At 33.2% G+C, this 12,822-nt stretch overlaps 1 long non-coding RNA gene across 1 annotated transcript; it reads right to left on the bottom strand.

The window, feature by feature from the left end:
• Window positions 1-902: 902 nt before the first annotated feature.
• Window positions 903-12,202, bottom strand: LOC144287463 (uncharacterized). Its single transcript, XR_013355256.1, has 2 exons — window positions 12,020-12,202; window positions 903-1,229 (listed from the first exon to the last, which is right to left on the bottom strand). It is a non-coding gene; the product is annotated as an uncharacterized LOC144287463 (long non-coding RNA).
• Window positions 12,203-12,822: the final 620 nt, after the last annotated feature.

Below are 12,822 nucleotides of genomic sequence, written 5' to 3'. Positions count from 1 at the left end.
ATCCTAGAAACCATGTTTTGTTTGTATTTTGTTCACTCATAAATGTATTAACTTACATCAAAAATTTATATAAAATAGTTTACTAATAAACATGTGGAAATTATACTATCATAAAATTTTAAAAATATCAAAGAGCTACTACAAATTCTTATTTTAAAGAAGTTGAATTCCATACAGGTTAGGTGGTAGAAGTTTCTCGACTAAAATATTTTTATGTTACTTTCAAATTTTTATGGGGCAACCAATTTTTAAAGATATTTAACACTAATTAGATAATCCATACTATTTTGTAATCTTGGGAAGGGGGAATGTGCTGGTTATTTACCTATTACCTCTCAAGCTGATGGTCCCCCTTATACCCTGCTCTCTATACTGGGTCTGGAATCTGAGGATCTGTTTTAAAACTACTTTTCTGTTAGTGTCTTAGGGTTATGACCATGCAAAGCACTGGTGGGTAATTGGAAGGCAAACGGGACAAGGAACCTTCTATTTTTCTGTTTCTACATGAATCAGCATTTCTCCAGCCTCCAGGTTGGCTGGATATTCATATGTGTGTTTTGCACTTCAAACATCAGCTCTCTGAGCCTCCTCAGAGGATCCAGCTCTGTCTCTCTCAACTATCTGAATCCAGGACATGAGTCTAAGGGACCCTCTCCAAGCTCCTAATTTTTGGCAACCACACTTCTTCCCTTTAGTTATTAATGCTGTGGATGGTACCTGTTTGCTGCTTCAGTGTTCTATCTGACTTGCAGCTTTCTCAACAACAGTGGAACCCATTCCCCATATCCCAGTCTAATAGGCAAACCAGACCTGGACTTCTCCACTACCAATATAGTACTTTGATCAGAAATATTTTATTTTTAAATCTGCAACCTATCAATTATTTGGCTTTATCATTGAGATATTTTATAAATTATATTTATTTTATACAGAGCAGGGTTTTTTTAATACAAAAAGATTTTTTTGATTATTAAAACAAGGCAAGTAAGATAATTCCTATATTCACACTTGTATAGATCTTACTGAGAAATTAATCACGGTATTTTAAACATTTCTGTCATATGTCCACCAGTGCTGCTGACATTCCATATGGAAGCTAATCTTGACAGTTTCATGTGCTCGGATAGTTGTTCTTGCTTTTCTCTCCCGGTTGGAACATCCTTCTCTTGTACTTCTTGACCCTTCTCAAATTCAAAGGAAGTTACTTGAGGCTTGAAATGAGGCTTCACCTTTGATATTAAGTTTTTCAAAATGACAAAGACATTTTGTTACCTTTTCTGGCAAAGAGTTCATTTTTCCTTTAATTGTATATATTCCAGTATTTATCATAATTTCTATAAATTTGGTATGCACATGGTAGAAACAAGGATCCATATAGTCATCTATTTTAATTGATGAAATCATTTAACATGGTATTTCATATATTAACTGAATTTGGTTGAATCATACAAATATAGTAACTATAAATATGTTTAAAAAACATTATAGAAACCAATATCACCAATATTTTATTGCCAACAATACTTCATCCAAAATGCAGTACTATATTCTACTAAGAAATAAAAATAAATCAACTAATTAAAACCAATTTATATGTGAATGATAATATAAGTATTTTCAGTTAAATTCCTAAATTTATTTACCTTTCTATAAGTATATCAAGAAGTTGAAAGTCACTAATAAAATACACTGCTAAATAGAAATATAAGGCTTTGTTTTTAACACTGAATAACTTTAGTAGACAATTTTATAACCATAAATCTGTTCTATAACTGTAAACAAAAAAAGACTTTACAAAAAATTCATAAACAATTTAAGCAAAATAATACATAATTATTTTTACCAGTTAATATTGATTTTAACTTTGTTTATAGAAATCATAATTTCAACTAAAGTCTTTGGTATATACTCTTTGGACTATGGTATTTTCTTTTCATCCAAGTGGGCTGTTATCTAGCACTAACTACCTCTAATATATTATGATGGTATTGTTAACTTGTTAGAATAAGCAATATTTAGCAAATGTGTTTTCTCCAAAATGAATGCTAAATTTTCCCATTAAGTATCTGAACTTCAAAGATATATTTAGCTTGATATTTTTTTCTCTTTTTCTCTATAACTAGTTTTACCCCCACTTCATTTTTCCCCAGGAAATTAAACTTCTATTACTATGCCTATCCATTCAACAGATTCTAATATTTAATTATCTCATGCAGGCTAGGCACTGATATTGTGGTAATAAATTGAAAAGATTCTGCTCTCACGTTGGCTTACAGAATTTGTGGAGGTAAATGGTAAACAAATGAAGGTGCAATTAAACATGTAATTTTAATTGTGATAAGTACTAAAATTATCACATGTAAAAAGTCCTGATGCAGAACATTTGCTTACTTTCTTTTGTGTCACATTTCTAGTACCAAAAACAGTGCTTAGCATGGCATAATCAGTAAGTTTTGTTTTTAGTGCTTTTTTAAACAAATGATTTAAAAAGACAAGATGTTTAATTTTCAAAAGAATACAAAAGTGAGCGCCTTTTTTTTTAAGTGAGTGTCTTCTATTAAAAAACACAGTGTCCTTATGTAGGAAACAAATATGCAAAACTAAACAACAGTCTGAATCAGGAGATAACTTCTATCAAAAGAATAGCAAAATGTGAACATAAGACATTTCCCAAAAATTAGGTCCAGATGCATTTGTCTGAAATTACTTCCCCTGGCATTGTAAAATGAAGAGCTCTGCTCAAGTGGAAGGGCTAAAGAATTACTTGATCCAAAAATTTGGATATTTGAGTTGGAACTTGATGGCAAAGAATTTACATGTGTGGAAGGGGTATTATTGTGGTTATTGAAATACTAGAAGAGAAAAGCAAATCTAAATCAACCAGACTTAACAATAAAACCAAGAGGTAGTAAAAGGTATATTTTACATTGTGTTGCTCTTGCTTGAATCAAGATTTTCTAATAAATTAGAAGTAAGAAAATCATTTACACATAACAATCAACACATTTCCTTTCAAAGCATGGTATTTTAGAATGGATGCTTGTGCCCTCTCCAAAACAATTCATATGTTGAAATCCTAACCCCTACTGTGATGGTATTAAAAGATGAGACCTTTGGGAGGTGATTAGGTCATGTGAATGGGATTCTCGAGAATGAGATTAGTGTCCTTATAAAAGAGACTCCAAAGAACTCTCTTGTTTTTTCCCACCATGTGAAAATAACTGAGAATGGACTAAGTCATATGGGAAGCAAATTTCTTCCATTAAGAGAAACCCTTACGCAAGCATCATAAGATGAAGATAATTTGGTAGAGAATAATCATACTTCTTGCCTTCTATATACAAGGTGGCAAACAATGAAAAAAAATAGCTAGTCATAAAGTTTATGAAAGCACTATACCTTCAAGTCTCAATAGAGATAGAAGATAAAAAAAACATTGAAAATAATCTATCAATTTAATGCAAGTCTAATGGGGAAGACTGGATGATATAGAAGAGATTAAATAGAAAATGAACAACTAAGAAGAAAGAAGATTTCCAAACTACAGTTAATTTATAGAACAGTTATAGAGTGTAACTTGATGCAATTACAAAACTTTTTATACAACACTTAAAACAGTATTTTTAAAGTATTGAAAACATAAGAATTACATTATTATTATATCTGACTTTGTAATCTATTTGTATTAAACTGTTTCTTTAATTATACATATTTTATTTCATTTTTATCATGAAATCTCAATGAAAAAGAGTGGTTTTACCAAATGCCAAAAAAACCCTCAAACATAGACTTCTTTTTTTTTAAAGATTTTATTTATTTAATAATGTGAGACAGAGAGAGAGGCAGAGACACAGGCAAAGGGAGAAGCAGGCTCCATGCAGGGAGCCTGACGTAGGACTTGATCCCGGGTCTCCAATATCACACCTTGGGTTGAAGGCAGGCACTAAACCACTGAGCCACCCAGGCTGCCCTCAAACATAGACTTTTAAAAGCAGATGTACTTAAATAAGTTGTTCAAAGAACAATTCCTAAGAGAGTTCTTAGTTAAACAATGTACACAGCAATATTTACAGTGTGGTCCTTGAAGAAGAAGATTATATATCATACAGCATTACATTTCGGTGTAGAGACACAAGCTTTATTGTGAGTATGTCATCCTGAAAACATAACCAATTTTTTTGAGCCTCAATATTGTCAAATTAAACATCTTTAAAAGCAGCAATTCACATTTATAATCTAAATTAAGGATCATGTTCAATAAAATATTGCATCCTGGCATATAGTGTGAAATTGAAGTGTGGCATTGGGTACAAAAAGCAAATTCAAGAGTGTAAACAGAAAATAAGGTTGGGGAGAAACAATATCCACATTAGTTTCTGAGTTTCAAGGGACTTTTACACAAGGATAATAGTACTTTAGAAAATAAAATTGTGATTTTTATTGCTCTAGGTCACTGCTATTGAGAGTTAAAGTTGATTTTTGATATATCCTTTTCAACCTTTGTAGTAAAAATTAAATAAAGAAACAAACAAAAGAGTAAGTTTAGTGTTATTTCTCTAGACTCAAGTTTAAGCCCAATGTCCTTCCAAAAGATAATGCTTGTCAATCACTCTAACCTAGTTAACCTAGTTAACCTTCACATTGCCCAAGTCATGGGCTTTGCATGTTTTAAAATTTTCAACTTTTCTCAATTTGAAGCTTATGGAAAAATGAACTTAAATGTACATTATTTGTGATGTTTAGAATTTCAAAAAGTTTTGAAGACATTGATCATTAATGGTTATTTTACAAAGTTACTATATGTCTATTGTTCGACTAACTTCTCCAAGATTACACCTAATATTATAACCAGAAAAAGAAAATATTTTTCAGTCTTTTTCAATAATTAAGTTTGTTCCTAAGATTTGCTGTACCAAAATTTTGCTTATGTTTACTTACTTCTGGATTTGAATCATATATTATTCATGTAGGCTTTAAGGGAAAACTGCTCCATTAAAATAAAAGTGAAGTCCAGAAAATCTAATTAAAAAATAATTACCATGAGTGCAAAGAAGTAAAAAATATTTCAGACTTTGAAAAATGCTTCTTCTATGTAAGCCTTCCATTTGGTTATCACTATTTATTGAGATATTCAATATTTAATGTGGATTTACTACACCTAATAACATTTTTTAAAAATGTAACCCACTCCAAATGTGTTCACTTCGGAGAGGCCCTCATTCATATTTCACTAGGGAAACAGGGAAAGTCATCAGAAAGAATCTCTTTAAATTCTTGGTAAAGACTCATTCATTTTGATAATAAACTGTTCAAGCATCTTAATTCTAACACATTAAATTCATCTCCATTGCAAAGAAAAACATTTCATTTAATACATGAGGGTTACATTATGGAAAATAGATTATACAAAGCAAGAATACACATAAAAGAAAATATATTAATTCTTAGCTTACAAAACATCTAAACAAGTCATACTTATTAAGGGAAATCAGCAAATTTTGAAATACGGCAATATCAAGGCTTTTGAACATTTTATAAAGACTTTCTTACACTCAACCTTAACCCAAAAAGTAAACAATAATTTTGACAAGTTTCACTGTTTTCTTTATGTGAGAAGGAAATATGAGTTGTTCACAGTTTATTTAGAGTCTATGATTGCCTCACATAAAGTAATGATAAAGTAAACATATAAACACTGAATTTGTAGAGAAAAAGCTAACCTCACAATGTCTTTGCTTGATGTACTGTGTGTGTGGGTGGAGGGCACTCATTCTCTCTCTCTCTCTCCCCCCCCTTCTAAGGGCATTAATCCCATCATGAGAGACCCAACCTCATAACCAAATTTAACCCTAGTTACTTCTAAAGACTTTATCTTTATTTTTTTTTTTACTTTATCTTTAAACACCATGACAGTGAAGATTAGGGCTTCCACATATGAATTTTGAGGGGATGCAAATATTCAATCCATAGCAAGACTTCAAAAGATTGGTAGGGAAAGATATGGCAAGCTATATACTAAATGAGATACCAATGTCCTATAGGGAATTAAGAAGGAAATGCTCAAGCTATTTATTTTTAAGTCTTATTGTCTCAATTATTTCTACTCTTAGCTTACCTTCCTCTTGAAGATATAAAAAGGCTAAAGTTAAAGAGGAAAGGAAAAAATACATTTGGAGGGAAAGATGAGTCCCTCCCTGTCACTGTCTCATCCCTATGGAGGGAAGTGGAGGGGGTGGTAGGGAATTTGTCATCATATTGACAGATCCCCTTGGAATTTGGGAACAGCAAACAATGTGCAATTCATGCATGAATAGCCTGAAGTTTTTGTATCTGCCTGAGATGGCAAAACAGGGAGCAACGTCATTGGGACTAGCTACATTTGTGTAACTTTGGATTATTTCTCATGTACCAGATGTGTGCCATGCAGAGAAGGAGCCAGGCTGATGCCATTTACAATGCTGCTTCAGAGGACTGTCTGGAGGGGTCATATAATGCCAGCAATAAGGTGGACATCTGAATGAGCAGGCACTGAGAAAATCATAAGCAATCAGCCTAAGAAAATGCACTGCCTTAGTCAAGAAAATGGAATTTCAATATTCTCTAAGCAGTTATGTTTTAAGTGAAGAAACTGAAAATGTACTCTACTTGAGCGTTATCTTTGATTGCATTCCGAACACCAAGAGAACCAAAATCAAGCCATTATGCAACTAGGCGAGTAAAAAATGTTTCTGCCCTTTAAACTTCTTTTTTAACCATTTCTCTCACTGTTTCCCTAGGGAAATCATACTCCATGTTCAAAAAGAAGGGAGAAAAATAAAAGAGTAAGTTAGGAAAAGAGAAAAGGTCTGCCAAACATTCCTTTCCCACTTAGAAGTCCACCTTGAAGGGGGCCTAGATCAGGGAAATGAAGAATCTTTACTTTAAATAAAGTTTAGTTTTGCTATATTACACAGGATAATTTAATTACTATGTAAACTTTGGTGAAACTGAAATAACTGAGGAGGTTATGTTGTTGTGTTGAGTAACCACAAAAGTGATGAAAAATTTATTGAATTTTATCCTAGAAAAGGGAAAGAATTAGCCCCTCAGAATGGATTTGTTCAAGAAGTATGACAAAAAAAAGAATGTTTTCTCCTGCATCTTGTGGAATTCAACTCTAAATCTTCACTAAGCATGAAGTGAAGAATATTGCACGGTATTTCTGATGCACAAGACCTCTAAATGTTGTATAATTATAATATACCTAAGCAATAAATGGTGGTATCTGGGACTCAGATATAATTTGAGTAAAAAAAATCCCCTCAATTTCTAGTGCTATTCTCTTTCTCCTGGGATCTTAGATCTAATTACTGAACTTGACTGAAAGCTTTTTAGAAGCTAGCAATCTTTTAAGAAGTTCACATGTATTAGTAACTATTTTAATCTTCACAAGAATGTGTATATGTGAGGAAACTGAGACAGGGGAAATTAAATGATATGACAGAAAGTAGAGGTAATTACCAGAGTCAGGATTTGAGCAATGGATGTGCAGATTCACAGCTTTGTCTTAAATGCTGTGCTTTACTGTTTAATTTGTGATATCTGATAGCCTGGATTGGTTATACAACTAACTCTTAAGGACCATATTTTGATGTTCCTTTATGGAAATTCACTCTTTCCACTTCTTTCCTTAAATTCATCATGCAATTTGAATTAATTTGAACCATGCTGGGAAAATATTTTTAACAAACTAACCAGTAATTACCAACAATGAATTATATTTAAGCTATAGATCATCCTAGACAAATTTTATATTTTTCAAATTCTCAATGTCTTCCCACTTTGTCTGATCTGATGTAGGTTAAGCATTTTATTAAATTCTCTATCAAAATTGTTTTTGTCAATTCCCATATAGTTTTAAAAAATTATGATTAAGATTATAAGTTATTCATTACTTAACAATTGAACTATTAAAGTCCTATTAAGAATTCTCCCTTTTAGGGCAGCCCCAGTGGCATAGCGGTTTAGTGCCACCTGCAGTCCAGGGTGTGATCCTGGATACCCGGGATCGAGTCCTGGGTCGGGCTCTCTGAGTGGAGCCTGCTTCTCCCTCTGCCTGTGTCTCTGCCTCTTTCTCTGTGTGTCTCTATGAATAAATAAATAAAAATCTTAAAAAAAAAGAATTCTCCCTTTTACCTCTGCATAATGATCCTCTAATCCACAAGATGTATTTTGCTTAAAATCTTGACTGGCTGTTATTAATTACACTCTTATTTGTTTGTATTTGCCTGACATGTTGTTAGCATCTTTGAAGAAATTGTTTGTTTATGAAATATTGCATACACATCTATGATAGTTTGACTAATGGTTCACCAAAGATGTGCACACTGTAAACCCTGATGCTACACCTGTGAATATCTTAACATCACATGCAAAAAGGGAATCAAAATTGCAGCTGAAATTATATTTGCTAATCAGATAATCTTAAAATAGGGAGATTATGCTGGATTATCAAATGGTCTCATTGTAAACACATGGGCTCTTAAGACTGGAAGATGGAGGCAAAGTGTGTCAAAGAGATTCAACAGAAGAAAGAGGAGGAGAGATCAAAGCATGAGAGGGGCTCAAGAAAGCAGACACCAGACAAGTAGAAGTCCTAGTCTTAGCAATCAGACAACATAAAGGACTAAAAGGCATTCAAATCAGCAAAGAAGTTCAACTTTCACCATCCACAGATGACATGATACTCCATGTAGAAAACCCAAAAGACTCAAGCAAAAAATTTTTATAACTGATACAGAAATTCAGCAAAGTTAGAGGATATAAAATCAATGCACAGAAGTCAGTTGCATTTGTATATACTAACAATGAGGCAGAAGAAAGAGAAATCAGGAAATGGATCACATTTACAATTGCACAAAAACTATGAGATACCTAGGAATAAACCTAACACAAGATGTAAAAGATTTGTACTCTAAAAACAAAGGAACACACAAGAAAGTAATTGAAGAAGACACAAAGAAATGGAAAATACATTCTATGTTCATGGATTGGAAAAACAAATATTGTTCAAATATCTATGGTACCCAAAGCAGTCTACACATTCAGTGCAATCCCTATCAAAATACCAGCAATGTTTTTCACAGAGCTGGAACAAATAATCCTAAAATGTGTATGGAACCACAAGAGACACTGAATAGCCAAAGGAATGTTGAAAAAGAGCACAAAAGCTGGATGTATCACAGTTCCATACTTCAAGCTATTTTACAAAGCTGTAATCATCAAGACAATATGGTTCTGGGACAAAAACAGACACATAGTCAATGGAACAGAATAGAGAATCCAGAAATGTACCCTCAACTCTATGGTTAACTAATCTTCAACAAAGCAGGAAAGAATATCCAACGGAAAAAAAGATAGTCTCTTCAACAAATGGTATTGGGAAAACTGGACAGCCACATGAAGAAAAAAGAAACTATACCATTTCTTTACATTATACACAAAGTAAACTCAAAATGGCTAAAATACTTAAATGTGGGACAGGAACTCATTAGAATCCTAGAGAAGAACATGGGAGCAACCTCTTTGACCTCAGCCACAGCAACTTCTTGCTAGACATGTCTTCTAAGGCAAGAGAAACAAAAGCAAAAAGGAACTATTGGAATTTCAACAAGATAAAAAGCTTTTGCACAGCAAAGGAAACAGTCAACAAAACTAAAAGACAACCTACAGAATGGGAGAAGATATTTGCAAATGACACATCAGATAAAGGGCTAGTATCCAAAATCTATAAAGAACTTATCAAACTCATCACCTCAGAAACCAAAAAAGTCCAGTCAAGAAATAAGCAGAAGACATGAAAAAACATTTCTCCAAAGAAGACATACACATGGCCAACAGACATGAAAAAATGTTCAACATCACTTGGCATCAGGGAAATACCAATCAAAACCACAGTGAGATACATTCTAACACAGAATGGCTAAAACTAGGGACACTTGAGTGGCTAAGCTGATTAAACCTTTGTCTTTGGCTCAGGTCATGATCTCAGGATCCTGGGATTGAGCCCCATATTGGGCTACCTGCTTAAAGAAGCAAGGATCTGCTTCTCCCTTTGCCCCTCCTGCTGCTCATGCTGTCTCCCCCTTTCTCTCTTGTTCAGTCTCTCTCTCTCAAATAAATAAATCTTTAAAAGGAAAGGCTAAAATTAACAACTCGAGAAACAACAGATGCTGGCAAGGATGTGGAGAAAAGAGAACCCGCTTACACTGCTGGTGGGAATGCAAACTAGTATAGATACTCTGGAAAACAGTATAGAGATTCTTCAAAAAGTTAAAAATAGAGCTACCCTACAACCAAGCAATTGCACTGCTAAGTATTTATCCAAAGGATACAAACAGTGATTCAAAGGGGGCACATGCACTCTAATGTTTGTAACAGCAATGTCCACAATAGCTAAACTATGAAAAAAATCCCAGATTTTCATCGACAGATGAATGGATAAAGACTCAGCCATCAACAGGAATTAAAACTTGCCATTTGCAACAATGTAGATGGAGGTAGAGAATATTATGCTAAGTGAAATAAATAAGAGAAAAACAACATGATTTCACTCATATGTGGAATTTAAGAAACAAAACAGATGAACATAGGGAAAGGGAAGGAAAAATAAAATAAGGTGGGTGAAGCTATAGAGGGAGGCAAACTATAAGAAATGCTGAACTCTAGGAAACAAACTGAGGGTTCTTGGAGGGGAAGGCAGTGAGGGGATGCAGTAATTGGGTGATGAGCATTAAGAGGGCACTTGATATAATGAGCACTGGGTGTTATATGCAACTGATGAATCACTAAATTCCACCCCTGAAAATAATAATACAGTATATGTTAACTAAATCAAATTAAAAAGAATAAAATGAATACAAGCAGCATATGTAGGTGACAGCCTACAGGGAACTCAGTTTCACAACTAGAAGGAACTGAATTATTTCAATAATCTGAATGAGCAAGGAAATGGGTTTGCTTCTAGAACAGCCCTACCCACACCTTGTTTTTAGTCCACTCAGACACATGTTAGACTTGACCTTTAAGAACTTTAAAATAATAACTCTGTATTATTAGTCACTAAATTTGTGATAATTTGTTATAGTAAGAATATAAGACTACTATAAAAAATATTGTATATCAAAGTATATGCAATAGAATATTAAGGTGATACCCATTTGCCTCACTTTTGAGTACAGCCTGAATATAATAGATATCAATTACAAAAGTGAGTGTGAATATTATCCTTATATGTAATACTTATAGATAAAACTGAGGAAAATTAATTTTATAATTCTTAGAGTTCTCAGAAAGGTCAAAAACATCAAAAGGAAGACAAAGGATAGAGAATTAAGTTCCGGAGTATTTCTTTGAAGAAAGCCCTGCTGTGCACCTAAATTCCTGCTCCAAGGTCAGTGAGTTATACTTAAATTGAGAGATCCTTTGGAGAATTACTAAAACATGTCATACATGACCCCTGCATTTGGGGCACACTCGGTTGATTTTGATTTTAGGCCAATAAAAATATTGGGCAAATGAAAGAATTGGCAAGCTGCTACTATAGGAGAAAAGGCAGATGTTGAGAAAGAGGAAGAGAGATTGGAAGTACTCATAATCTTTTTCAAATTGATCTAAAATAAGTGAATCCCCAAACAGATGTAGAACTTGTAGAAATGTTTACCTAAGTTCATTTTTAAAGGAATTTTATAATAGAGAAGTTATGCTAGGGGTAAAAGTCTCCAAAAGTTATTCTTATAGGATAGACATTGGTGAGCCAAAAGCTGAGAGAATATTCTAAAGGAAAATATGCTTTGTTCATTTTAGGACCTTGCAGTCACCAATGATAGGAGTCTCTCCAAAAGCAAAAAAAGACAAAAAAGAAAAGTAAAAAACTGAAAACTCAAAAAAGTTCTTTACACTCAGGAAAGTGGCACTTTATATGGTCTTTTTTTTTCTTTTTCTAATATTTTTTTATTTTAGGGAACTAGTTACTTCTTACCTAGATGAAAGATTTCCTCCTTTCTAGGTATAAAGACCATATAAGGGATCCTTGGGTGGTGCAGTGGTTTGGCGCCTGCCTTTGGCCCAAGGTGCAATCCTGGAGACCCGGGATCGAATCCCACGTCGGGCTTCCGGTGCATGGAGCCTGCTTCTCCCTCTGCCTGTGTCTCTGTCTCTTTCTCTCTCTCTCTCTCTCTCTGTGACTATCATAAATAAATAAAAATTAAAAAAAGTTATGTTTGTTCTGCATGCTTGATACAATTCAGTAAAAAATGTATTAACACATTTAAAAAATAGGACATTTCTTGAAGCATACCCCTCAATTGCCTATGTCTCTCATTCCACAAGGCTAACAATCCTATAAATTTTGTTTTTAGCTTTTTCTTGCATTTGGTAATAGTTTAATGTTTATTCATATTTCCCAATAGGATACATTCTTATTTTTTTATATTTTTAAAATTTCTATGAATGCTGTTTTATTATCAATTCCATAAGTCCCTTTTCTTTACTCAACATTTTCTTATTGAGAGTCATTCATCTCGGTACTAGAACTTGTGATTCACTTATTCTAATATTAAAAAAAATAATATTTAGGATTTTATTGCTTAATTGCACAAGAATATCTTTAACCAATCTGTTGTTAATGAAACTTTGTGTGATTTTGTTTTTCCTGTTATAAACAAGGCTACCATGAATATTCAGATAGACATTTCCTAGTACACATATACTCAATTTTATCTAGAATACCTGACATAGTCACATTCATTTTTTTTTACTAAAATACTAACACATTTTGTTTTA

Source organism: Canis aureus, chromosome 17 (genome assembly GCF_053574225.1).
Source record: "Canis aureus isolate CA01 chromosome 17, VMU_Caureus_v.1.0, whole genome shotgun sequence".
Lineage (NCBI taxonomy): Eukaryota > Metazoa > Chordata > Mammalia > Carnivora > Canidae > Canis > Canis aureus.
The sequence above is the reverse complement of the archived record's forward strand: the minus strand, read 5'-3'. Positions and strand labels throughout refer to the sequence as shown.